Source organism: Rhinolophus ferrumequinum, chromosome X, assembly GCF_004115265.2.
Source record: "Rhinolophus ferrumequinum isolate MPI-CBG mRhiFer1 chromosome X, mRhiFer1_v1.p, whole genome shotgun sequence".
NCBI classification, from domain to species: Eukaryota; Metazoa; Chordata; class Mammalia; order Chiroptera; family Rhinolophidae; genus Rhinolophus; species Rhinolophus ferrumequinum.
The window spans coordinates 95,047,511-95,072,216 of record NC_046284.1 but is presented as its reverse complement, the minus strand read 5'-3'; the positions used below and the strand labels follow the sequence as shown (position 1 = coordinate 95,072,216).

At 40.5% G+C, this 24,706-nt stretch overlaps 1 non-coding gene and 1 pseudogene across 1 annotated transcript; both read right to left on the bottom strand.

Moving 5' to 3' along the window:
- Positions 1-7,732: 7,732 nt before the first annotated feature.
- Positions 7,733-8,447, bottom strand: LOC117017730 (ferritin light chain-like; annotated as a pseudogene).
- A 2,550-nt stretch (positions 8,448-10,997) lies between these two features.
- TRNAT-GGU (transfer RNA threonine (anticodon GGU)) lies at positions 10,998-11,071 on the bottom strand. Its single transcript has one exon. It is a non-coding gene; the product is annotated as a tRNA-Thr (tRNA).
- Positions 11,072-24,706: the final 13,635 nt, after the last annotated feature.

Here is a 24,706-nt window from a genome sequence, read left to right as displayed (position 1 = left end):
GATTTGGGGGAGGGACCAAGGAAGCAGAGAGTTGCTCCACATTGGATGCTGTCTGAAAGCGGGGGCGATCCTATCAAGGGGTATTTTGTGAGAGGTATAGTGACTTTGATTTTGTCTGTGCTTAGACAAAATGACAAAGTGACCTTGTTTTTTTTTTTCTCCTCATTTTATCATGGTCTCAGAGTAACTGTATCTGCATTTGGTATTCTATGAGATTGTTTATGTCCAACAGAACAAAATGGGCTGGCTGTGAATGTTTGACCAGCCTGTAATAATATTGAAGTCTAGTTGTGAACATCAAATAAAGTTCTGAACATCAGGGAATGCTTCCCTGCCCCACCGCCACTTTTTTGAGAAGCTGAGAGGAGAGGAAGGCCTAAAAGAAAGGTTATTTGTACAGGTGCTGATAGCATCCACAAGTGTGGAACGAGAGCAGAAAAGAAGGGAATAAAAGTGACAATCAAACTGAATTTTCCATCCTTCTCTGTGACCTTTCAGGTTGACAAGAGTTTTAAACCCTGAAGCTCTGTATAGTACTAAAGACATATAATGGCTCAAAGATTTTTTCCCTCGCAAGAAAGCAAGTAGTATAGATTCTTCTTCGAAGGCATAAAACCATAAGGTCTGGAAAATTAAAATACTTAATTCAGCAGCAATATCATTTGTGTAGTGATAAAATAATAGGATTTCCTGTTCTTTGTCTCCATGTTCTGTCCACTCTCTTTTTCTAAAAAAAAAACTGTTCCCAATAAATTTAATAAAAAATAAAAATCCTTTGTGGGGATGAGGGTTAGAAAACAATTCTGAAAGTATATAATTTATATTCAGGAAGGAAAAAAAGAATTTGGAATTTTCTGGTAGCTAAATTGTTTATAAAGGCCTATGACTGGAAATCTAAGTCCATGGGTCATTAAAAAGCCATTACAATATTCATTCAACAAATTAGTTTTGGGCACTTAGTATAAATCAGGTACTATGCTAGATGTAGTAGTTACAGGTCTAAATGATCTGTGATCGACTTTTGGGGGACTTTTTATTTAGATATAATTTCAAACTTAGAGAAAATTTGCAACAATAATTTACCCTCCATAGAAATTCACTAATTGCTTTTCTTAACCATTTGTGACTCAGTTAGAAAAATTGTGCCCAGCACTTCCTACATACATTCGTGTGTGTCTTCTCAAAGCGAGGACATTCTCCTACCTCACTAACATGCAATTATCTAAATCAAGAAATTTAACACTGATACGATACCATTATTCAATATATGGTCCATATTAAAATTTTATAAATTGTCTCAATGTCCTTTATAGTTCTTTTTCTCCTTACGCAGGTCCAATCGAGGATCATGCATTTAGTTGTCATGCTTTTTAGTCTTCTTTAACCTGGGACAATTCCTCAGTCTTTCTCTGCCTTTCCTGACCTTTACACTTTTGAGAATTGCAGGCCAGTTATTTTGTAGAATGCCCCTCAATTTGGGTCTGTCTTATGTTCTCTTGTTATTAGATTCAGGGTATGAATATTTAGCAGGAATATGTACTTCATTTTAAATCTCAGAATACGTGCCTCAATCCACATATCCCCCGCTTTGACTGACACTGCACAGGTCGGGGACCTTTGAAGTCTCCTGGTAAAACCCAGACTTTTTTCTGCTTCCTTTTGTGATCCTTAATTTAGCCATCAGAATTGGTAACCTCCCGAGGAGGGTGCCTGCTTCTTGGGGAGTTTATACTCAGCTGAAACCTTACATTAATTGAAGACTCTTTCCTAATGTGTGCCTCTCCCAGTCCCCCCATGGATCAGTGCCTGTTTCACTGTTACTGTGAAGACAAAATTATTCATCAAGGTGGATAAATGACTTATGGCGATAAATAAAACGGCATGAATATAGTAAAAACGTTTCCCTCTTCTAAATAAGTAGAATTTTTAACCCAACCCTTTAAGACTGTACATCTTTATGACAAAGGAGAGTCAACTACATAGTATCCCAAAAGCAAGAGCTTTAAACAGGCGCTACAGTAAAGAAGAAATTCAAGGCCTCAGTGATGCCTGGAGTTTGGATTGTGCCTATTTAGTCCCTGCTCCCTCATGCTGACATATCCAAAGCTACCACAAAGTAGAAGGAGGAAGATGTGTGGGTGAAAAGCGTGGGAGAAGACTCCCAAGAATTGGAAACTATGCAAAGATTAGAAACCAGCAGTTAATTAGTTTCAGCTCTGAAATGACCCCTTTGTGTAGCTTGTCCTTCCTGAGAGGTCAAAATGCTGTCATGCCTGCTTTTAGCAGTGTGGTAATTAATTGATCCCGGGTTCCAAATAAGGTGCTTCCACTTATTTGGCTGAAGAGTGGTCCTCCTTCATTTTCTTTGATCCTTTCATACTCACTGAACATCACATCCAAGAAATGCGCAAATTTTTACATTTCATTTCCACACATAGGGACTACTGAGAGGGAGGAATGATCATTAAGGAAGATTCTAAAATCTAAAGTTATCCATTTTCCTGAAACTGAGAAGCAAGCTTATTTTAGGATGTTACTATCTTAGCTCTCTACTAAGCTCTGTTGGGATACAAAGTCAGTTGATAAAAATAGTTAACATTTATTGTGCATGTAGCATGTGCTAGGCCATGACTTAGGGATTTCACATGGGTTGTCCCACTTAATATTCCTAAAATCTATCAATTGGATAGTATTAGGATCATGACCAGTTTTTCAGGTGAGAAAGCTGAGACCAAGAAAAGTAAAGGGGGCCGGCCCAGTGGCTCAGGTAGTTGGAGCTCTGTGCTCCTAACTCTGAAGGCTGCCAGTTCGATTCCCACATGGGCCGGTGGGCTCTCAACCACAAGGTTGCCAGTTCAACTCCTCGAGTCCTGGAAGGGATGGTGGGCTCTGCCCCCTGCAACTAAGATTGAACACGGCACCTTGAGCTGAGCTACCGCTGAGCTCCTGGATGGCTCAGTTGGTTGGAGCGCGGGCTCTCAACCACAAGGTTGCGGTTTGACTCCCACAAGGTATGGTGGGCTACACCCCCTGCAACTAACAACAGCAACTGGACCTGGAGCTGAGCTGCGCCCTCCACAACGAAAGACTGAAAAGACAACAACTTGAAGCTGAACACACCCTCCACAACTAAGATCGAAAGGACAACAACTTGACTTGGAAAAAAGTCCTGGAAGTACACACTGTTCCCCAATAAAGTCCTGTTCTCCTTCCCCAATGAAAAATCTGTTTTAAAAAAGAAAAGAAAAGTAAAGGGACTAGATTAAGATGAGTTAGCCTAGAGGCAGGATTTGAACACAGGCAGTCTGGACCAGAGCCCACTGCTCAACCACTGTGCTATTTGCCTTCCAGCTTACAACTTGCCTACTGTCTAATGGATTCCATAAGACAACTGAAAGAAGATGAATCCATGCCAGAAACTGAGTTGGGTTTGTCAGGGAAGATTTCATAGAAGGCAGATTGGAACTGGGCTGAAAAGTGGACTGAGTTTGATTTGGTGAAGACAGGTATGAAGGGCCTTCCAGGTGAGGGAAACCACATGAAAACTGCAAATATTAGGACAGCAAACTGAGGACTTTGGCTACGACAGAGAGCTCCTCCAGTCTTTCACAGGAGACATTGGCAGTAGTACAGGGTCACTGCAATGACAAGGAAATGGGGCCGCCATGCTCCTCCCACTTCCCTTGTGCCACCAGCACTGCCCTTGGTTCCAGTCTCCACTGGGATAGCATGTGAGGCTGAGCCTGCCTCTGGCCAGCCCAGCATGATTTCTGTTCTCTCTGTTTCACCTTCTCTTCCTGGAACTGGGTGGTTGAGTGTAATTCAGGATGTGGCAATAGAAAGCCCTAACACATTCTCCAATTTGGTTTTACCACCAATAAAGCTATCTTGATTTCCATCTGGCTTCTTTTGTGTGTTCTAATTGATTTGAACTTGGATAAAAGGTAAGATGAGCAATTAGTACCCCCAAAACTTCTAACAATGGGGAAGTAGAAGAAAACTTATTTTAAAAGGTAGATTAGACATGGTAGAAAAAGGAGGGCCTTGAAGACTGGTATAAGGAATTTAGTTATAGCCTACAGGAATCATTTATAATTCTCTGTACAAGTGCGCGTGCATGCGCGCGCACGCATTGGTTAGCCTTGGAGAAATTTATGTTGGGCCTTGTTTCCAAACTAATCTCTAGAATTTTAATGTCATCAAATCCCCATTTTTCCACAAATAAATTTGCCAAGAACCTTAAGTCATTTTTAAAAGCCAAACTAATATTTTGTCCATATGTCTTTGAATCATTTATTGTCTGCTCAGCAAGGTACTGTTTTTCAAGAATTATTTGATCACTAAAGAACATTTCAGCCTAAGTCAGACAGAAAAAGCAGAGAACCATATGATTTCACTGATATGTGGTATATAAACCAAAAACAACAAAAGAACAAGACAAACAAATGAGAAACAAAAACTCATAGACACAGACAATAGTTTAGTGGTTACCAGAGGGTAAGGGGGTGGGGGTGGGAGATGAGGGTAAGGGGGATCAAATATATGGTGATGGAAGGAGAACTGACTCCGGGTGGTGAACACACAATGGGATTTATAGATGATGTCATACAGAATCGTACACCTGAAATCTATGTAATTTTACTAACAATTGTCACCCCAATAAATTAAAAAAAATAACATTTCAGCCTATTTGGGAGACTTTAATAAAGCTTTCTCCTACATCTCCATTCTTGACATTTAAAGTAATGGTTGGACAAATATGTCATTATTTGGAAACATCTTTCTTCCCAAATAGTCTACCTGAAATTATAGTTTTTCAATTGATCTCACATTATTAGGTGATATTTTTTCTCATTGGCTTATGTATTTACGTTTGACCACTAATTCGAAAATAATTTTGATTTTAAGTATATATTTTAAGTACAGAGATTTGAGTTTTAATCCTAATATAAAAATTGTTAACTGTTTCCTTATATCTCTTACTTCCAACTACCAGAAAATGGGCAAAACTCTTTCCTTGAGTAATAAATTTTCCAGTATATTCTTTTTTTTTATTATCAAAAGACTTTGCATGAAAACAGGAAGATAAGGTTTTCTCCTTAATTGAGCAAAACAGTTGCCTCAATCTCTGTAAAATATTCTTCCTGTGCCTCTGACCTCTGTAGGATAAAATAAGTGATAGCATGCCTTTGGACTTTCTGTTCTAGGAAGGAAAGTTGTAGGAAAAGAATTGATTTTTTTCCAGTCTGTAATTTGAGAACAAAATTATAACTCCAGATTTTCAAAGTGCAAGGAAAATAATACACAATTATTAGATTGCTATCTGGGGGGCACAAATGTATGAATTTAGTAGAAAACAACTCAACAGTAAAATGAAACGCATTTTTAAAAGAATGCTGCATTTTACTGCTTTCCCTCTTGGCTTCTGGAATTTAACCTCCATCTGACCCACCTCTATTCTAATCACTTTGGCTCTTTTTGCTTCCTTAAAGTTGTCTTCTCTTTTCTCTAAAATGAACTGCAGAGCTATTTTTTAATCTGCATTTTTAAAGTTTACTTTATCTACTTATACACAACCTTGTTCCAGAAAGAGTTTAAGGTGAATTAAAAGAATCCCTAAAATACACCAAGAAATTAGAAACACAAGAACCAGGAATGAAGCTTATACAAAAACACTTATACAATCCTACTCATTTACTCTGGGTGGACCACAAATTTGGCTCTAAGCTTTCTAGCAGGCAGTCAAAAAAGGAAAGTTAATTAGTTATATCATTTACAGTGTCCATAAAACAAAAACAAACCAATTATCCAAGTGACGCACTGTTATTCCTAATATTAAGACCAGAAAGAAATTTCTCTTGAGAGGCTTCATAAAGAGGTCAGTGTATGATGTAATAATCAGTGTTCTCAATAGCAACCCAATGGGAGACACAAAGATGAATTTCACAGGGCTCTTTCTTACTGTATTCAGTATAGGCAGATAGCATCACACCAACTTGGAAATCAGGAAAAGCAATTTACTTATGAGCTTGGGGGTTGAGGCGCGGACACAAATATGATATTAATCAAGGTGCTCAGCTGTCTGCTCTACTAGGCAAAACCAAAGATAAATTTTAGAACAATAGAGTTTAATCCAGTACCCACGAACTAAAAAGCTTTTTCACAGCAAAGGAAACCATCAATAAAACAAAAAGGCATCCTACTGAATGGGAGAAGGAAGATATTTGTCAATGATACATCTAATAAGGGGTTAATATCCAAAATTTATAAAACACTCATTCAACTCAACACCAAAAAAACAAAACAAACAAAAAAACAACCCAATTAAAAAATGTACAGAGGACATGAAGAGACGTTTTTCTAAAGAGGACATACAGATGGCAAACAGACATATGAAAAAATGCTCAACCCCACTAATCATTAGAGAAATGCAAATAAAAACCACAATGAGATACCACCTCACTTCTGTCAGAAGGGCCATCATCAATAAATCAACAAACAACAAGTGCTGGCGAGGATGTGGAGAAAAGGGAACCCTCGTGCACTGATGGGATTACAGATTGGTGCAGCCACTATGGAAATCAGTATGGAGTTATGTCAAAAAACTGCAAATGGAACTACCTTATGACCCAGCAATTCCACTCTTAGGTATCTATCCAGAGAAATCCAAAATGCTAATTTGAAAAAATATGTGCACCCCTATGTTTACTGCAGCGCTATTCACAATAGCTAAGACATGGAAACAACTGAGATGCCCATCACTAGACGAATGGATTAAGAAACCGTGGTACATTGATACAATGGAGTATTACTCAGCTATAAAGAAGAATGAAATCTTACCATTTGCAATGATATGGATGGACATAGAAAACATTATGCTAAGTGAAATAAGTCAGACAGAGAAAGACAAATACCATATGATCTCACTTACATGTGGAATCTAAAGAACTGAATAAATGAGCAAACTAAACAGAAATAGTCTCAGAGATAATAGAGAAAAAACTGATAGCTGCTAGATGGGAGGGCGATGGGGATGGGGGAGAAGGTGAGGGGATTAGAAAACACAATATTGCTATGGGGATATGAAGGACAGTTTGTTGTAAAGATTTTGTAGGGTGTCAGATGGGAACGTGTATTATTAGGGAGATCACTTCATGGACAGTGTAGATGCCTGATCACTGCAGTGTACACCCGAAGTTGAAGCTGAATAATATTGAATGTCAACTATAATTTTATAGATATATATAATTTTATATATATATATAATTTATATATAATATATAAATATATATAATATATATAATTATATATATATAACATATATATATATTTATATATATGGTCACAGGATGTGGAGTACAGCATAAGGAATAGAGTCAATGGAATTGTAACAGCTATATACGATGTCAGAGGGGTAGTAGATTGGGGGAGGGGGTTATCACTTTGTCAGGGGTGTAAAAGTCTAACTATTACATTGTTTTATACACCTGAAACTAATAAAAAAAAATCCAGTACTCAGAGAGGCTTCAGAGAAATTATGAAACCACCAAAATTGTATGCAACATTTTATGAATAGATGCATTTTTTTTCTTGTCAGAGAAAACATAGTTTATCAGATGCTCAGCATACACAGGTGACTCACAAGTTAGAAACAATTTCCTTAGAAAACCTTGAGAATTAAACAGACTATAAATCCTTCACAGTATTCTGCATACTTTCCCCCCCTCACAGCTTAGCTTTTTTTCCCTCTACAATAAGAACCTATTTTGTTTCCATTTGGTCTTACAGCTCGGGCGAGGGGTTCAAGGTGGTTAGAAAGTTGTCTTCTGGCTGGAGAAAGAGGCTGGGGCAGAAATCCTGATGACAGGAAGATGCAGAGGGGTTCCTCAAAGCCTGCTGGGCTCGGGAGGCTTCTAGCGGAGCTTGAGGGTGAGCCTTTTAAGAGAAACTTGGCCAGCCCAGCCTTGGGGGGGCTGGCCGGCCTGTGGCGGTTGGTCATGTGGTCGCTCATTTTCTTGATGAGTTTCAGCTCATCCTCTAGGAAGGGGCTCTCCACAATGTCACAGAAATGGCAGTCTGTGTTGGCAGAACCCATGGCATGCAGATCTAAAAGGGCCTGGTTCAGGATCTTGTCCAGGACCCAGGCAGCTTCCATGGCATCCATGCTGCCACTCCACTCATCTTGAGACTGCTTTTTCCCATCCTGGTTGAGGACACAACTGCTTCACTGGTTTTGCATCTTCAAGAGAAGCTTGGCGCCCTTGCAATTCTCCTCAGCCAAGTCACTGAAGAAGAAAGAGGTCTACACTTTGCAGGGCCACATCATCGACTTCAAAATAGAAGCTCAGAGAGAGGTAGGTGTAGGAGGCTTGCAGATGCAGGTTAACAGATGGTGTACGGCAGCCTCTACCTTGGCAGGAATAATTCTTGTTGATCTTGGTACTCATGGTTAGTCAGCAATGAGGAGCGAACCAGAAAATATATTGTTGGCTGCTCCCGGAAGCAGGGAATAGCTGAGAAGATGGTGCCAGAAATTTCAACCAAAGGGGAGGAGCGGTGAGAGGCAGGCCCAGGTAGGAGGAAGGTAGGCGGGGGTGGGAGTACCCCATCTAGTCCATCCAAACACTTGAAGCAAGAGACAAGTCGAGGGGACTGCAGGGCACACTGTCTCTCAGTCCAGCTTGCGGTAAGAATTTAATTCTAACTTCTTGTCTAATTTTTAGAAAGGAGTCTTTATCTGTCATTTTGCCCTTTTTACCATAATTTCAAGATGAGGTAAAAATGTCCAAGGTTAAGAACGTCAGAAGTATTGATATTGGAACCCCTCCAACCTTCATTTGTGATGTAAAATTCCCTTGTTTTTTGTTTTAGAGCCTGTATACATATACAGAGGGTGCCAAAAAAATGTATACACATTTTAAGAAAGGAAAAAAAAAACTATTAAAATTGTAATACTCAATATATACCAATAACAAAAGATGAATACAAGTCACATCTAACTTCTGCAATTACAAGAGGTGCTCAAAGTGGTTACCATCAGCTTCCAGACACTTCTGATGACGGCGAACTACTGCTTGAGCAACGTTGACCAAAGTGTCCACTTGTGTTCATTTTTTTGTCACCTCCCATATTTTTCCCTGCTCCTAATTCCTCACTGAGAGGGTGACTATCAGTTCCAGTTTTCTCAGAGCAGTCCTGTTGTCCTGTTGTAATTATTAACATTACCCCATAAATAAATGAATAATTTAAAAAATAATACCCCCTTTCACACTCAAAAGTATTCTTGACCATATTACACGGTCACCTGATTCATTGAAAAGGAACAAAATCCACACCATGGAATGTGAAATGGGTAGTTTGCCAGACATTGAACTTGAGCATAATTTGTTTTCATAATATTAATTAATCATACCAGAAGAATCCTATCATAAATTTTCTACAATTCAGCCTTCATTTTTTTCATTTGTTAATGCATTTATTCCTTCTAGTAAAAGTTCTACTGAATAGTGTTTGTGCCAGGTGTTTTGTTAGGTCCTGGTGGCTCCTTGTGCTTACCCAGATATTCCACCATTAACTGAAACATGTCATGTGAATGGGCACTAAAGAAGAACATGCAGATTTATAAACCCCACCAAAACAGAAAATAACATAGGCTGAGTTAGCCATTCTCAGCTGGAAGATGGCGGCAGAACTAGGTGCACTCGTAGGGTCTCTTCCAGCTTGTGATTCCATGCTTAGCATTTTATTTTCCTAAATACCACTTGCCTGGGGCTGCTTCACAATTAGAATGCTTTCATGTGTTTTCTATCAAACAGGAAGGCACATTCTATTCGGGGCAAACAATATTTGAACCCCAGACAGGAGAGTTTTGCTCTCAACTTTGGACCTAGTTCTAAACAAAATAAAAAAAAACAAAACATTCTTTTGCAGCTACTTTCAAATTTTATTTTCTCTGTTGCTGAAAACTGACATCTTAAAATTTCAAAAAGAGAGCTGCAGTCTCTTTTCACTGCTGAAGCTAAAATATGAACACATATCCTGTATCTAAATACAGGATACGTTGTCAATTTTTTTTCAGGGAAGGTTCTTGTCCAAAACTGTTCTCATATTGCATTTGAGGTCTGCAAAAATGGCTAGAATTCAGGAATAGCACATTTTTCCATCCTGGAGGGAATTAATTGGATAAAACAGGAGTAGTTCTGCAGCCTTTTTGGCTTGGTTCTGGAGGAAAGAAGAGGCTGGGGGTGAAGAGGGGGAAAACAAAAATTCAAACCCAAGAACAATCCTAGCACGTACTCAAGTAGGAGAGAAATTATACTAGATGTAATATGACTGCATCTCCAAATGACTGCAAAGAAAATGATCATTTTCTACTTCTGGCATAAATCATTAATCATCATATTGACCTTATATTAATAACAAGAAAATGCTAAGCTTAGAGAAACCATCACCATGTAACATATTTTCTATATTGTAGCATTTTACGCTCATTTAATATATTTCAATTTCCTATATATTTACTTATTCTTCCTGAAAAAGAAAAATGTCTATATAAACCCTCTCACATGAGATAGTTTTCTGCCTTGTGCAAATGTTGACAAACTTTTCCCTCATCACTCTGGAGAGAAGAGAGCCAGTGTCGGAACTGTACTCTAGTGGGTGGTTAAGTACACATTGTTGGAATCAAGCAAACGTAGGCTCAAATCTCAGCTAGGCCACTTACTACAAGTGTAACCTTAGGCAACTCGCATAACCTTTTTGAGCCTCCGCTTTCTTGCCTGGAAAATGGGAATATTATTAATATCTCACAAGTATACCATAAGGATGAAATGATATAATGCATGAGAAAACACTGTCAAACAAGTAGAAAGCACTCAAAGAATAGTACTGTATCATCAATTGCTTTTGCAATAAAATTGTGGAGACCCTCTCAACTATCAGAAGCATCTCCCAATTTTTTTCTTTTTTTCTTTTTTTACGGAGGGCGCAGCTCACAGTGGCCCATGCGGGGATCGAACCTGCAACCTTGGTGCTACCAGCACCATGCTCTAACCAACTGAGCTAACCAGCCACCCTGCAATATGCTTTTGATCCGTTTCCTTACTGCAGACCTCTTTTGCTGAATAGCTATCTTCTGTGGCAATGTTCTTTCAAGTACGAAAGCAGAGAGGCACGGCTTTAGGTGTCCAAGATCTAATTCGTTTAAAACATGAGCAAAGCCAGCTTTTCTTCCTTCCTTTGGCTAAGTGAGATTCAACACCACCTCCTGAGGTCCTTTGCGGCCCTTTCGCCTGTGGAGGCAGGGGGAGCAGTGCATAGGTGGCAGAGGTCTATTTGTTTTCTAAGTAATCCAGCCTAAGACCATCATCCATTACAGCAAGAAACATCTAATGATGTTTCTTATAGGAGAGGGTACAATTATGAAAGATCCCATATGAATGGTAGAATTTATCTCCTCTCCCACTCAAATATAGACTTTGGGGTGCTTATGTATTGGTTCAGATTCCCCAGAAGCAGACCCTGAGACGAGGATTCCTGTGCGAGTGATTTATTGGGAAAGTGCTCCCAGGGGAGACCAAAAGAGTGGGGGAAACAAGACAGAGAAAGGAGGGAAGCCAAGAAGCAAGGCTGTGATTTTAGGAGAAGTCTCAGCTTCATAATCATCCCAGTGTGTAGCTTTCCAGTGTAAATTACACCTAGTTTATTTCACCATGAGGCAAGGGAACTGCACTTTCACATTCCTGCCCAGTGGCTGTGGGCCTCTCCATGGGGTTGCAAATTCAAAGGGTCTATGTATAGGTGAAGGAATCCCATTAGCCCTAGGGAAAGCCAAAGAAGAGCACAGGTGCTAATCATTCGCAGACAAGCACACAAACGGGGTGCTGAGCATAGCAAACTGGTGACAGGGATCTGATAGGCTTCGACCACAGCATGTAGTGTCGATCACTAGCTTGCTTTCCTACTTGACCATGGAAGGAATTGGAGAACAGCGGAAATGAGAAGCACCAATTAGCACCTTTTTACCAGGAATCCAATGGATAAAATGAAGACTTTATCATAGGTATTAACCTGTATTTGTACCTCTTTCCTACTTCTACTTACAGAGAATCCAGGGGTTTTGGAGTCTATGGCTGCAATCTCCTTTACCAGCCCTGAAAATCTGTAATTCTTCAGGGGTCTCATTTGCACGTACACCAGGCCAAACCAGACCCAAAGCACCAGCTAAAAAAACATTTGCATCTTTTATCGGACCCTCTACTCTAATTGACAGCATCCTCCATGTTGCAACTGCATGTGGATTTTTTTTAATAGCTGCACACAAGTGCTTAAAAGTCAAAATATCCCTAGCAACCCAGAAACCGACAGGCTATGAAACGGATGCTTAAGGGCCTGTCATCCAAGCTGAACTCACCTGAAAACCAATGCTGTATAAACTGTAAAACTGTCTCTGTGTGCTTGTCATTCTTCTAAAAGGAACTATAAGGGCTACAATTTTGTTCTGAGCTGTTCATGTACTTTGCACAAGGGACAGCCTGGCACCAGGCAGTTATGAAACAGGAAGAGTTCATTCATAATTTTCCTCTCCACACACACACACAGTGCCTCCCCCTCATTCCACCTGTGCCTTCCACTAAACTCTAGAGCTCACTGAGAGATTTGTGCACAGCCTACCCTACACATCTCCCTCACATAACCTACCCTCCCTGTGCTTTCAAGAGGCACCTCAGACAAGACATGGTTCTCAGCTGGGGCTGAGTTTGTCCCCCAGAAGACATCTGGCAATGTCTGGTGACATTTTTTTGTTTGTCATAACTAGAGGTAAAGCACTTCTGGCATCTAGTAGGTAGAGGCCAAGGATGCTGCTAAACATCCCGCAGGGCACAGCACGGCACCACCCCTCCCAACAAAGAATTCTCCAGCCCCAAATGTTAGTAGTGCCAACCTGAGAAACCCTGTGCTACTGGGTAAAGAATGTTGGTGTCTTAGTTTAGGTCCCCTCAAAAGCAGACTCTGAGACAAGGGTTTAAGTAAAACAAGTTTCTTTCAGAGGTGATCTCTGAAAGCAGTAGTAAGCGTGAGGGTAAATGAGACAGGAAAAGGAAGAAAACTAAGAATGGGTGTGTTGAACGGCAGCTTACCCCTACGGGCAACTAGGATTCAATGCTGCCGGACAGCTATGGAAAGGACAGGGAATATTTATCTTCCAAATCCCATCCTTCATGAGCTGAGAACTGCTCCCAAGGATATTCCCAAGGTACTACTACCTGTCAAGAACCAAAAGAAAGCTCCCTTAGGCAGAGAGTTTTGGGGGCTTGCGGCAGGGCCCCATGGGCGTGTATGGGAATACTGAGTGCCGAGTGTGCTGGGGTTGGTCCTCCAAGCAAACAATCATGGGAACATATCTTCAGTGGCTTTTTCCGAGGATGATGCCTTAGCCAAAAAAGTAATGCTAATCATGACCGTAGTAGGTGTCCTAGGAGACAAGCAAGAGTGATATGTTTCAGTTAGAGAGACCGTGTTAGAACCTGCGGTTGGAAGGATTCTTAGAAACCAGCGTTCCAGCCCTATACCAACCAATGTATGAACCCCCATAAGAACTTTCTGGTAAATAATCATAGTCTTTGCTTGAATACACCAGGTTACCAGGAACACCTTAGCTCATGAGGGATACCCATTCCTGTGAGGGAGTGTGATGTGGGGAAACAGAAACTTGGGAGCGAAGCAGACCTGAGTTTGAACCAGACTCTTTCACTTAATGTCTGTGTAACTTTGGGCATGTTACTTGATCTCTCCGAGTCTTAATCTCTTTAGCTATAAAATATCAGTAATATTATCTACCTCTTGAGGTTACACTGAAGATTAAATACAAGGAATTTAGCACAACTTCTGACACATACTACCCTGTTTCCCCGAAAATAAGACCTAGCTAGACAATGAACTCTAATGCGTCTTTTGGAGCAAAAACTAATATAAGACCCAGTGTTATATTATATTATATATTATATTATATTATACCCAGTCTTATAGTATAGTAAAATAAGACCAGGTCTTATATTAATTTTTGCTTCAAAAGATGCATTAGAGCTGATTGTCCGGCTAGGTCTTATTTTCGGGGAAACATGGTAGATGCTAAATAAATATTAGCTGCCTTCACTCCTTTCCTTCTCCATCTTCTCAAATCTCATGTGTTAGTTCTCTGCTTAACAATGTTTGGTCCTTTCATTCTGGTTCTAACTTCCAGAAGAATATAACAGAAGTCCCGCCCACCTTCCCAATGATTAAAGATTTCTCTTCTCCACCGAAACAGGCTGGCTTCCTCTACTATTCCTCACACGGCCTGGCTCTTTGGGCCTTTGCTCCGGTCACTCTTCAGAAGTGAGTGGAGTCCCCCCAGAGAAACAGTTTCAACCACACCATTACCTGGGACAAAATACACTTGGAGATCACATCCTTTTAATTTTGATGCATGTGGATCCAAATGGGCTCTGTATGGAATAGTGTTCTCTGTTACCACAAAGAATAAAATCTGTCTAGTCAAGAAAGGAAGGCAGGATATGGTTTTTTCTTTCTTTACCATGCTCCATTTTAACGCTTGCAAATGTTTCTTCCAACCTGCACTTGCCCCTTAGCCCTCCATAACGAAAAGTGCTTTCTGTTACTTTTATAAAGGAAAAAAAATGTAACGTTTCATGGAAGGGAACAAGATTCACATTCTGAAGAGAGGTGGCCTCATATTTCAGAAGGGCTGGCAAGTCTGCCCTTGGTGGTTGCCAGGAGGTGGGTTGGACAGACACAGCTTGAGCTGGAAAGAACATCCAGCCTTGAAATGTGAAGTGGCAACTTTTCCAATTCCACTCTCCCTTCCCCAGCTTGAAGCCCCTGAATGCTCCTTCTGGTCATGCTGACATCTGGCTGGAGAAGAGAATCACCCAGCCAGAGATTATTTTGCTTTTCATTAACTATAACATGATCCCATTTTTGTAAATACATGTATGTATGTGTGCGTGTGTGCAAACACATATACCAAAATGTTAACAGTGGTCTGTATCTGTGTGTGACCAATTTGTTACTTCTACATTGCTATATTATCTGATTTCTTTTAGCAATGAACATGTATATAAAATTACTGCAGAAAAATCAGGAAAAAAGACCCTGTTCCTCTTTTCAAAGAACAGGCAGGTCATGTGACCTTGGTCCACAAAGCAATGAACAGGGCTCGGTGTTTGTCTCCTTAAGCCAGAGTTGTCTGGATGAATGGCATCCTCTAGTCTTGTGGGTACCAAGCTACTTGGCATTTGAGAAATTAAAATTCAGGAAAATGAAAGCTTCTCTCTGCATATCCCCTCCCTACTTCCTTGGGACATCACTGGCAATCCTTCTACCCACTACCAGCCACTGAGAACCTGAGGTTCAATCTGAGGACTGGGAAGAAAGGGAAGTCCCTCCTGGGCCTGAGGTGACTTGTAGGACAGAGATGCTGCCGTCTGCTTCTTCCTTATTCTCTGGTGGGCCCGGCACTGTGATCGACACAAATAATCACAAATTCTCAGGGATGATGAAAACTCAAAGGTCATTGCTTCATGACTGCCTGATAAACAGATTCAATGTGACTGCTGGTTAACTCAGCTACTCAAGAAGTTTGAGCCACAGAGTCAGACGCCCCAATGCACCTCCCCAGCCAGTCCCCTTGGCCAATGTCCAGGAATACAAAGATGTGACTCAGCATTTATGCTTCCACGAGTGGGGCAGGAGGGGCCACGGATCCATGGTGGGACCAGCACCAACCACAGGTCCCATGTACAGCTTCTGGGGCTGGTGATGGTGGCACGGCTGGTGTCAGTACAAATCTCCCCTCCCACAGACCCCCTCCTTAGGGTGTATGGACATGGTTGAGGGACAAAACACAGGACTGTTCCTCAGTTCAAGATAAGGAAATATCTATCTGGGCCTGACTCTCTATATAAGCACCAGATGGTCATGATTAAAATTAAATTAAATTAATGTTTGACAGTCCGTGAAGGACATAAATTGCATGGTGTGCTGCTTGTCCAATCTGTCATCTTGTTTCCCTTGGCTCAGGTCAACAAACAATAGCCGAAGGCTTCCTCTCTGGGTCAAACAGTAGCTTATTTCTTTGCTATGGGAATGGCTGCTCGGTTTACTAAATTGAAGGCTCCTATGCTGCCAAAATTGTGATTAAGATGCCTTAGAAGGCAGAGAATTCTATCTTCGTGCCACTATCTCCAGCAACTATCTCCCAAACATACTGTAACGGTAATTACTGATTAGAATTCAGAAACTGGGAAATCTGGCCTAAGAGCAAACCATTGCCAAAATCACAAAGCAATTTCCAGCTCTAATGACAGCCTGCTTCATTCACATGGTTTCTAGAGCATGTGGGCAGTGTTGATGTGTTATCAAGTTGCAAAAGAATCCATGATATCACATTTTAAAATCCCCCATCTGCCAAGTACTCCCTTGCAAAGAACTTTCAGATTTAGACTTCTGCTCTTTCCTCCGGTGTTATTCAGGAATTAGTGTTCCGATATTTACATTGTCTTTCTAGCTGCTTACGTCCAAAGTAGAATTTTAGCCTTTGTACTTTTGCACAAGAACTTTGATGACATTTTCAAAATGTTTAACATATATTCTTTGGTGGCAAAGATCGTTTCTCCAGGAGGAAGCCAAATAGAACAAGCAACTGAAGCACGCACAGGGTGATAGAAGCTGGGATGTACCACCCAGATGGCCCCTCAGGAATGAAACACTTAATCCTCCAGCTGCCAGGAATGCTGCTGGGAGGCGGCCTTCAGCTGTCAGTCCACTTTGGACCACTCCACTGAAGAACTCTGCCTCGCCCAAGATCTCTTCTCTTTCTAAGGGCAGCCCACATCTCCCAGCTTGAGAATACCTGGAGAGGCCTGCTTTTCTTGCTGTTTTCTCTGCCTGGATTTATCTTCCAGATTACTGCCTGACTCCTTTCCTCACTTCATTCAGGTCTCTGCTCAAATGTCATCTCATCAGAAAGGCTTTTCCTGATCTTTTTTTCTGAAAAAGCACACACTCATCCCTTCGCCACAACCCCACCCCCATGGCTCCCTCTGCCCTTACCCTGATTTCATTTTCTTCATAACTCTTACCACTCACATTATTTAGATATTAATTTATTGTTTAGTTTATTGCCTGTCTCCCTACTAGAGTATGAACTCTATGATGTCTGGGACTGTAGCTGTTTTGTTCATTGCTTTATCTCCATGACCTAGAAACATGCCTAGCACATATATAGAGGTGCTCAGTAAATATATGTGAATAAGTGAATGAGTGATGATTTGCCTAAATCTTAGCTACTTCGTAGTACTGAGGCTGCCTAGCTCTCTCTGTCCACATCCTGAGAATCAGAATGCTGCCAGGGTAGCCTAATAGTCAACAACACAGGCTTTGGAGTTAGGCTGACCTATTCACTTAGTTCACAATAACATAGTTCTGAAATTCTGTCACGTTGCTCTCAGTACTGTAATGATATTCATGCACTTAATGCTCATAAGAGTCAATAAGAGGTGGGTATTATAATTATTATTATTCCCGTTTTAAAGATGAAGATACTGAGAGGTTAAGTAATTTGCCAGGTCACACATCTAATAAGAGTCAGAATTTGAACCCAGGCAGTCTGTCTACAGAACCTCTGCCGCTTACCAGCTATGTAATTTTGAGTAAGTTCTGAATTGGTTTCTTTGCCCCCCCAAAAACGGACATAATAATGCCTACCCCACAGAGTTGTAAGCCTGAAATGAGAGGACGTACATAAAGTGCTTAGTAGGGTCCCTGATCCACATAAGTACTTACTAAAGGGTAGTTGTTATCATTTTTTGTGCCAGTGCCTTGCCTTCCCCTACATCCCTGCCGACTTCACTGACTTCCAAAGATCACCCCCATCTGACTTTTGTGTCATTTTGGATGCCCTATATTGATGGCTTGACTCTCGCTGAAGGCCTTGGATAATATACCCACTCACCATTCTGATGCTCCGTGGACAGCCCCAGCATGTGTCACCTCCACCCTGGACTCCACTTTAGCTTGTCTCACCCCTGCAGTTAGACCTATGGCCAGGTTCAGAACGCTTCACTTCTGCCCTTCCTTGTCAGATCTCGAAACAAAATAATTATTAGAGCGAAAAGCAACAAAATGCAGGTGGCATGACTTGCCTTTCAGTTCCTTTGGGTTCCCATTTATGTTATAATCACTCAGATAAGCCACAGCCCAAATTTGACCAGGTGTGGTGGCCGCTTTTATGCAGTGCCCAGATCCACCTTCAATAAAGTCCTTCTTGCTACAACTGCTAGCTGTCCTGGTGGTAGACAACCCTCAGCTCTTAACCCCTTCAGGGGCTGCCTCAGCTGCAGAGAGCCACCTTGGCCAAAAGGTGGTGTCCTTAATGACTTTCTGAGGTTGTCTATATCCAATGACAGATCAATGCAGGAATCCAAACTCCCAGACATTTTGGCCCAACTCAGGACAACTCTGAAGGGCCATTCTAGCTCTAGAGCTCCCTGTGGGTTGACGGAGGCTGTTTTTGGGCCTGCATCACAGCTTAGGTTTTCCCTCTGCCAACTCCGACTTCCTTCCCCTCCTTTCCCCAAGTGTTGATCCCAAGGCCATGCCCTAATAAGCCTCCTGCTTCCTATGCTCTCGCTCAGAGTCAGCTTCCCAGAAATCCCAGCCTATAACACAAGGTCTAGTCCACGTCACTCACACTCATTGTCATGGTCTCTGGAGTCCTCCAGAATTAAACCCAGGAGACAAAATGGCCTCTCAGGATTACAGCTCCCTGGTCAATCCCCCAACCCATCTGCAATCATTTTTTCACTTTTTCTCAGAGGCATTACTAGTCTAGCCTGTCTGCTTACATAAGCACATAAATGAAGCCAGAAAAATGATCTTCCCTGATGCCCATTAATCAATTTGTTGCCTACTGTTCATTGTCTCAGCTCAGGACTTCTCTTTCTTCAAGGAAGTGAGACAGATGATCATGGGTTGCCACACAACACTGGTTCTTCACTTTGACCTCTTGTGTCCTAGATTGATTTATCAGCAAACAAGTTCATTTAACTATACGTCAGAAGCAGACAAAGAGTCGGTCATTAAGGGAATATAAACAACTATGTGCTTCACCTATTTTGTAAAGCTAATATATTTGTAAACATGCCCTTGGGCAAGAGTCAGCCTCAAGGATACCCACTTTGGGAACAACAAATCCCAAACCACTTATTTTTCATGACCACAAATGACATTTTGATCTGAGTAATTGTTAAAATATCTGTACTTTGAATGGCCCGTAAAATCTTAACATGCTTCCTTACATGTCAGATTTCCTAAACTACAACTGGACGAACCTCATAGCTTCCATTTGATCTTTAAGAATAGATAAAATAACTGCCCTACTTAAGTGTGCAGTACTGTGTGTTTGAGTGTGTTTGATAAGCTACTAAAATCATAAAGGATCAAAATGCAGTGGAGTATAACTGCTTATTTTTCTGCAGGAAGATATTTTATCTTATTAAGTAATCTTCCTAAGCGAATCCTTTGCTCTCACAGCATGCAGCCTAATTCTTACAAAGGAATACTTGACAGTCTATTGGTTTCTCATATTAGTTTTTGTCTTATTATGTCCCTTTGGAAATATTGTTTCATGTTTGATCTTAGACTTTGTCTCGATGTCTAAATTGGAGCTGGTATTGTTAGGCAAGCACGGGTACAGATCCATATTCTGTCCTTTATAGTGAAAGATGATATGATTGATCCTAACCTCAATCTGTATGGACAATTACAGCTGTAAAACCAGATGCTACTCTCTCAGGCCCATTGCAGCCATATGTTTTGATTCAAGGTGCGGGGCACTTGGCAGAGATGCTGAGCATCTTGTGTCAGTCAGCCTCTGTTATGCCTGGACTATCTGAAGATTATTTGTTTTAAGTTATGATTCATTGATGATGGGGGCTAACCACCTCTATTGCCTCCTAGGATCCTACAACGCCCATGGGTCATGCTCTAAGATTTTACCTTTGTGCCCCAGATACTTATCACCACCACATTTCAGCACCCACCTCCATAAAGTAGTTACTTGGGTTACTTGGAACAGTGAATTGACCAGGGCTTTTTAAAAACATTCAATATATAAAAAATTATGATTGTTAACATCACTATAGGGGAAACTACTTCAGTTTAACATCTACCTATAGGAGCTCCAAATTTATTGGGGAAGAAAAAAGCAAAACAGAGTGATGTCTGCCATCACTGAAATAGGTTGTGTTATATGACCACTCACATAATCTCAAAGTGAATCATGAGGGTCCTTGTTAAAATGCAGTTCCTACTGCAGATCTACTGAATAAGAATCTCTGGATTAGCGTTGGAATCTGCACCTTTAACAAGCTCCCCAGTGAGTCTCCTGCACACGAAATGTTGAGAACTGTATTGCCCTAGAGGCTGATTATTTCAGCCAAGGCATGGTTCCTGCAATACCACCACTAGTTAATGTTTCTTTGTGTTTTGGAAGGAAATGGCGGCATTCGGTGACTATGACCATTGAAATGCGTGATTCATCCTTGTAAGGATGCTGTTAATGCCCCATCCAGAGCTCCTTTACCAGTCTAATGTACCCATCCCCCAGCTGCTGACTCCATCTTTCCCACAACCAAGATCGGCTCTATTTCCTATTTAGCAGCTGTGAATGTTGGCTGCTAGCAACTCACAGCTGCACTCTTCTCTGAAGAATTGTTCTCGGCTGATGAGAGCCATCTCATCCAGAGATCCCTAGGGGGTTATATAGCCAGCAACATGACCAATGACTGGCTGGTATGAAGGAGCAAAAGACCAACTCCTTGGCCTCAAGGGAGACCACTCTGTGGTGCCATTTTTGCTCTAGAGCCCTACGTGGAATCAGGTTGATGATAGACTTCTACTGTAGCCACCTCTTTGCTTAGCTTCTTCTCCTGCTTTTCCTGCTTCCTTCACTTCCTTCCTTTGAGGTTTCTCCTGAGATCACTCCCTCAGTAAGAATCCCTGTCTCATTCTTTGCTTCTAGATTACTCTACCTAAGGTACCATTTGTATTTAGCAGTTGAGGAGGTTTTTCCAAGGAAAAAGAGTTGTAAAAATAACAAAAGAGATTCTGTGAATAAATGCAGAGATATATATTTGTAGCGAGAGAAAAGAACTAGGAGGTTCTGCTTCTAAGTAAAATGGGGTAATGACATCATGTTTATCCCATTCAATGCAGATATAAATCCTGGATTGAATGCATAGGGCAGCTATTTGAGGGCTCTCAAAAGTACAGAGTAGCACACAGAGTGGGAAAGAAGATAGACCAGAATCCGAAGTACTACCAAACTAGTGGGGAGTTTATTATATATTTCTCTTCTGCTATTGCTGGCCTAGACTCAAGGCAGCCCCAAACCTAGAAGTAGAACTAGGGCATGGACAAAAAGATCCAGAAGAGACCCTCTAGTTCTGTCTGGAAGGGGAGGAAAGAGATGACCTGATACTTAGAGAGAGTGAACAATCTCCCAGGGTTTTTTTTTTTTTCCTTTTCTCTGTTCTCTTGAACACGAGGAAACCTGCAGTAGCAGCAGCAGCAGCAGTAGAGACAGCACCAACAATGGGGGCCTACAAGTGCCTAAAACTGATGGAGGGGAGCCATGATATCTGATCAGAAGAGCTGTGTCCCAAGAGGATGCAGTGAGCTCCCATCGCTGTTCTTCTCTCCCTTCCCTCCTGCTGTTTGGTCCCAGACATGGGTACAACAGTGGGAAGTGCCCGACATAGTAGCTAAAGCCCCATCTTCAGTCTCTGGAGTCAGAGACTGAAAGGTGAGCCCCAAGGAAAAAAAAGTAATGGAAAAATGTTGAAGAGTGTGGAGCTTGGGAAAACAACCCTATAAAATTGTTCATTAATGCCTAGGCTCACTCCTTAGCTTGCATAAGTGGATATATCTGACCCTAAAAAACATAAAAATTTTGAGAACTGAATCATGGGATAGCACACACGTGAGACAAATCTGAATAGTACTGCAAAGGCTTTGAAACTCAACTGACATTGGAACCACAAGCCATAGAAGGCTGGTTGGAATGTGCAGCCTGAGCTGAAACAACTTGATTGCCTGTTAAAAATATCTATGTTACCCAGAGGACTGAAACAACACCCAGAATCTCATAACCCAGAGTCTCCCAAAATAACCAGGATAAAATCTAATATTATTCAGTATACAGCGAACTAGGAAAAATCTCAACGTACATGGGAAAAGACAACCAACAGACACCAAGGTGACACATGTTGAAATGCCAAGGTGACACATGGTGAAATTATCAGACAAAGACTTTAAAGCAACTATTATTAAAATGTTCCAAGAAGTTAAGGAGAACACTGTTTTACTGAAGTATACAATTGACTTACAATATATTAGTATCAGGTATACAACATAGTGAATCAATATTTATACACATCACGAAGTGATAACCACAATAAGTCGAGTTACCTTCTGTCACCATACAAAGTTATTACAGTATTATTGGCTATATTCCTTATGCTGTTTGTTACTTCCCCATGAATTACTTATTTTATAACTCTAAGTTTGTACTCCTTAATCCCCTTCACGTATTTTGCCCATTCCCCCACCCACCCGCTCCCATCTTCTGCCAACTACCCGTTTGTTCTCTGTTTCTAGAGATTGTTTCTGTTTTGTTTGTCATTCATTTTGTTTTTAGATTCCACATATAAGTGAAATCATACCATATTTGTCTTTCTCTGTCTTACTTATTTCACTTAGACTAATACTCTCCAGGTCCATCCATGTTGTTGCAAATGGCAATATTTCATTCTTTTTTATGGCTGAGTAATAATCCATTGTGTGTGTGTGTGTGTGTGTGTGTGTGTGTGTGTGTGTGTGTGTGTGTGTATCTCACATCTTCTTTATCCATTCATTTGTGCATGAATACTTAGGTTGCTTCCATGTCTTGGCTATTGTAAATAATGCTTCAATAAATATAGGGGTGCATGTATCTTCTTGAAATAGTGTTTTCATTTTCTTCAGATAAATACCCAGAAGAGGGGTTGCTGGGTCATATGGTAGTTCTATTTTTAATTTTTTGAGGAACCTCCATGCTGCTTTCCATAGTGGCTGCACCAGTTTACATTCCCACCAAGAGTGTACAAGGGTTCCCTTTGCTCCATATCCTCACCAACATGTGTTAGTTTTTGTCTTTTTAATAATAGTCATTCTGACATGTGTCAGAATGAGGTGATCTCATTATGGTTTTGATTTGCATTTTCCTGATGATTAGTGATGTTGAACACATCTTCATATGGCTGTTGGCCATCTGTATGTCTTCTTTGGAAAAATGTCTATTTGGGCCTTCTGCCCATTTTAAAATCAGTTTCTTTGCTTTTTCATCTTTAGTTGTGTGGGTGCTTTATATATTTTGGCTATTTACCCCTTATCAGATAAATCATTTGCAAATATCTTCTCCCATTCAGTAGTTTGCCTTTTTGTTTTGTTGATGGTTTCCTTTGCTGTACAGAAGCTTTTTAATTGATGTGGTCTCATTTGTTCATTTTTGCTTTTGTTGCCCTTGCCTGAGGAGACATATCCAAAAAATATTGCTAAGACTGAGGTCAAAGGGCTTATTGCCTATGCTTTTTTCTGGGATTTTTTTTATGGTTTCAGGTCTTCCATTCATGTCTTAGTTTAGTTTATTCTTGTATATGGTGTAAGATAGTGGTCCAATTTCATCTTTTTGCATGTATATGTCCAGTTTTCTCAACACCATTTATTGAAGAGACTGTCTTGTCCCGACTGCATATTCTTGCCTCCTTAGTCATAGATTAATTGACCATATATGTGTGAGTTTATTTCTTGACTCTCTATTCTATTTCATTGATCTCTGTGTATGTTTTTGAGCCAGTATCATACTGTTTTGATTACTATGGCTTTGCAGTATAGTTTGAAACCAGGGAGTGTGATACCTCCAGCTTTGTTTTGCTTTCTCAGTATTTGGCTGTGGTTCTATACAAATTTTAGGATTATTTGTTCTAGTTCTGTAAAACATGCCATTGGTATTTTGATAGAGATTACACTGAATCTGTAGATTTCTTTGGGGAATATAGTCATTTTGACAATATTATTTCTTCTAATCCATGAGCACAATATATCCTTTCATTTATTTGTGTCACCTTCCATTTCTTTCATCAATGTGTTATAGTTTTCAAAGTACAGGTTTCACCTCCGTGGCTAAATTTATTCCTAAGTATTTTATTCTTTTTGATGCAATTGTACATATGATAATTTTCTTAATTTTGCTTTCTGATATTTTGTTAATAGCATATAGAAACACAACAAATTCCTGTACTTAATTTCATATCCTGCAACTCTACTGAATTCATTTATTAGTTCTAGTAATTTTTTGGTGGAGTGCTTAGGGTTTCCTCTATATAATATCATGTCATCTGCAATCAATGAGTTTCACTTCTTCCTTTCCGATTTGGATGCCTTTTATTTCTTTTTCTTACCTAACTGCTGTGCCTACAACTTCCAATACTATGTTGAATAAAAGTGGTGAAATTGGGCATCTGTTTCTTTTTCCTGATCTTAGAGAAAAAGCTTTCAGTTTTTCACTGCTGAGTATGATGTTAGCTGTGGGTTTGTCATATGTGGC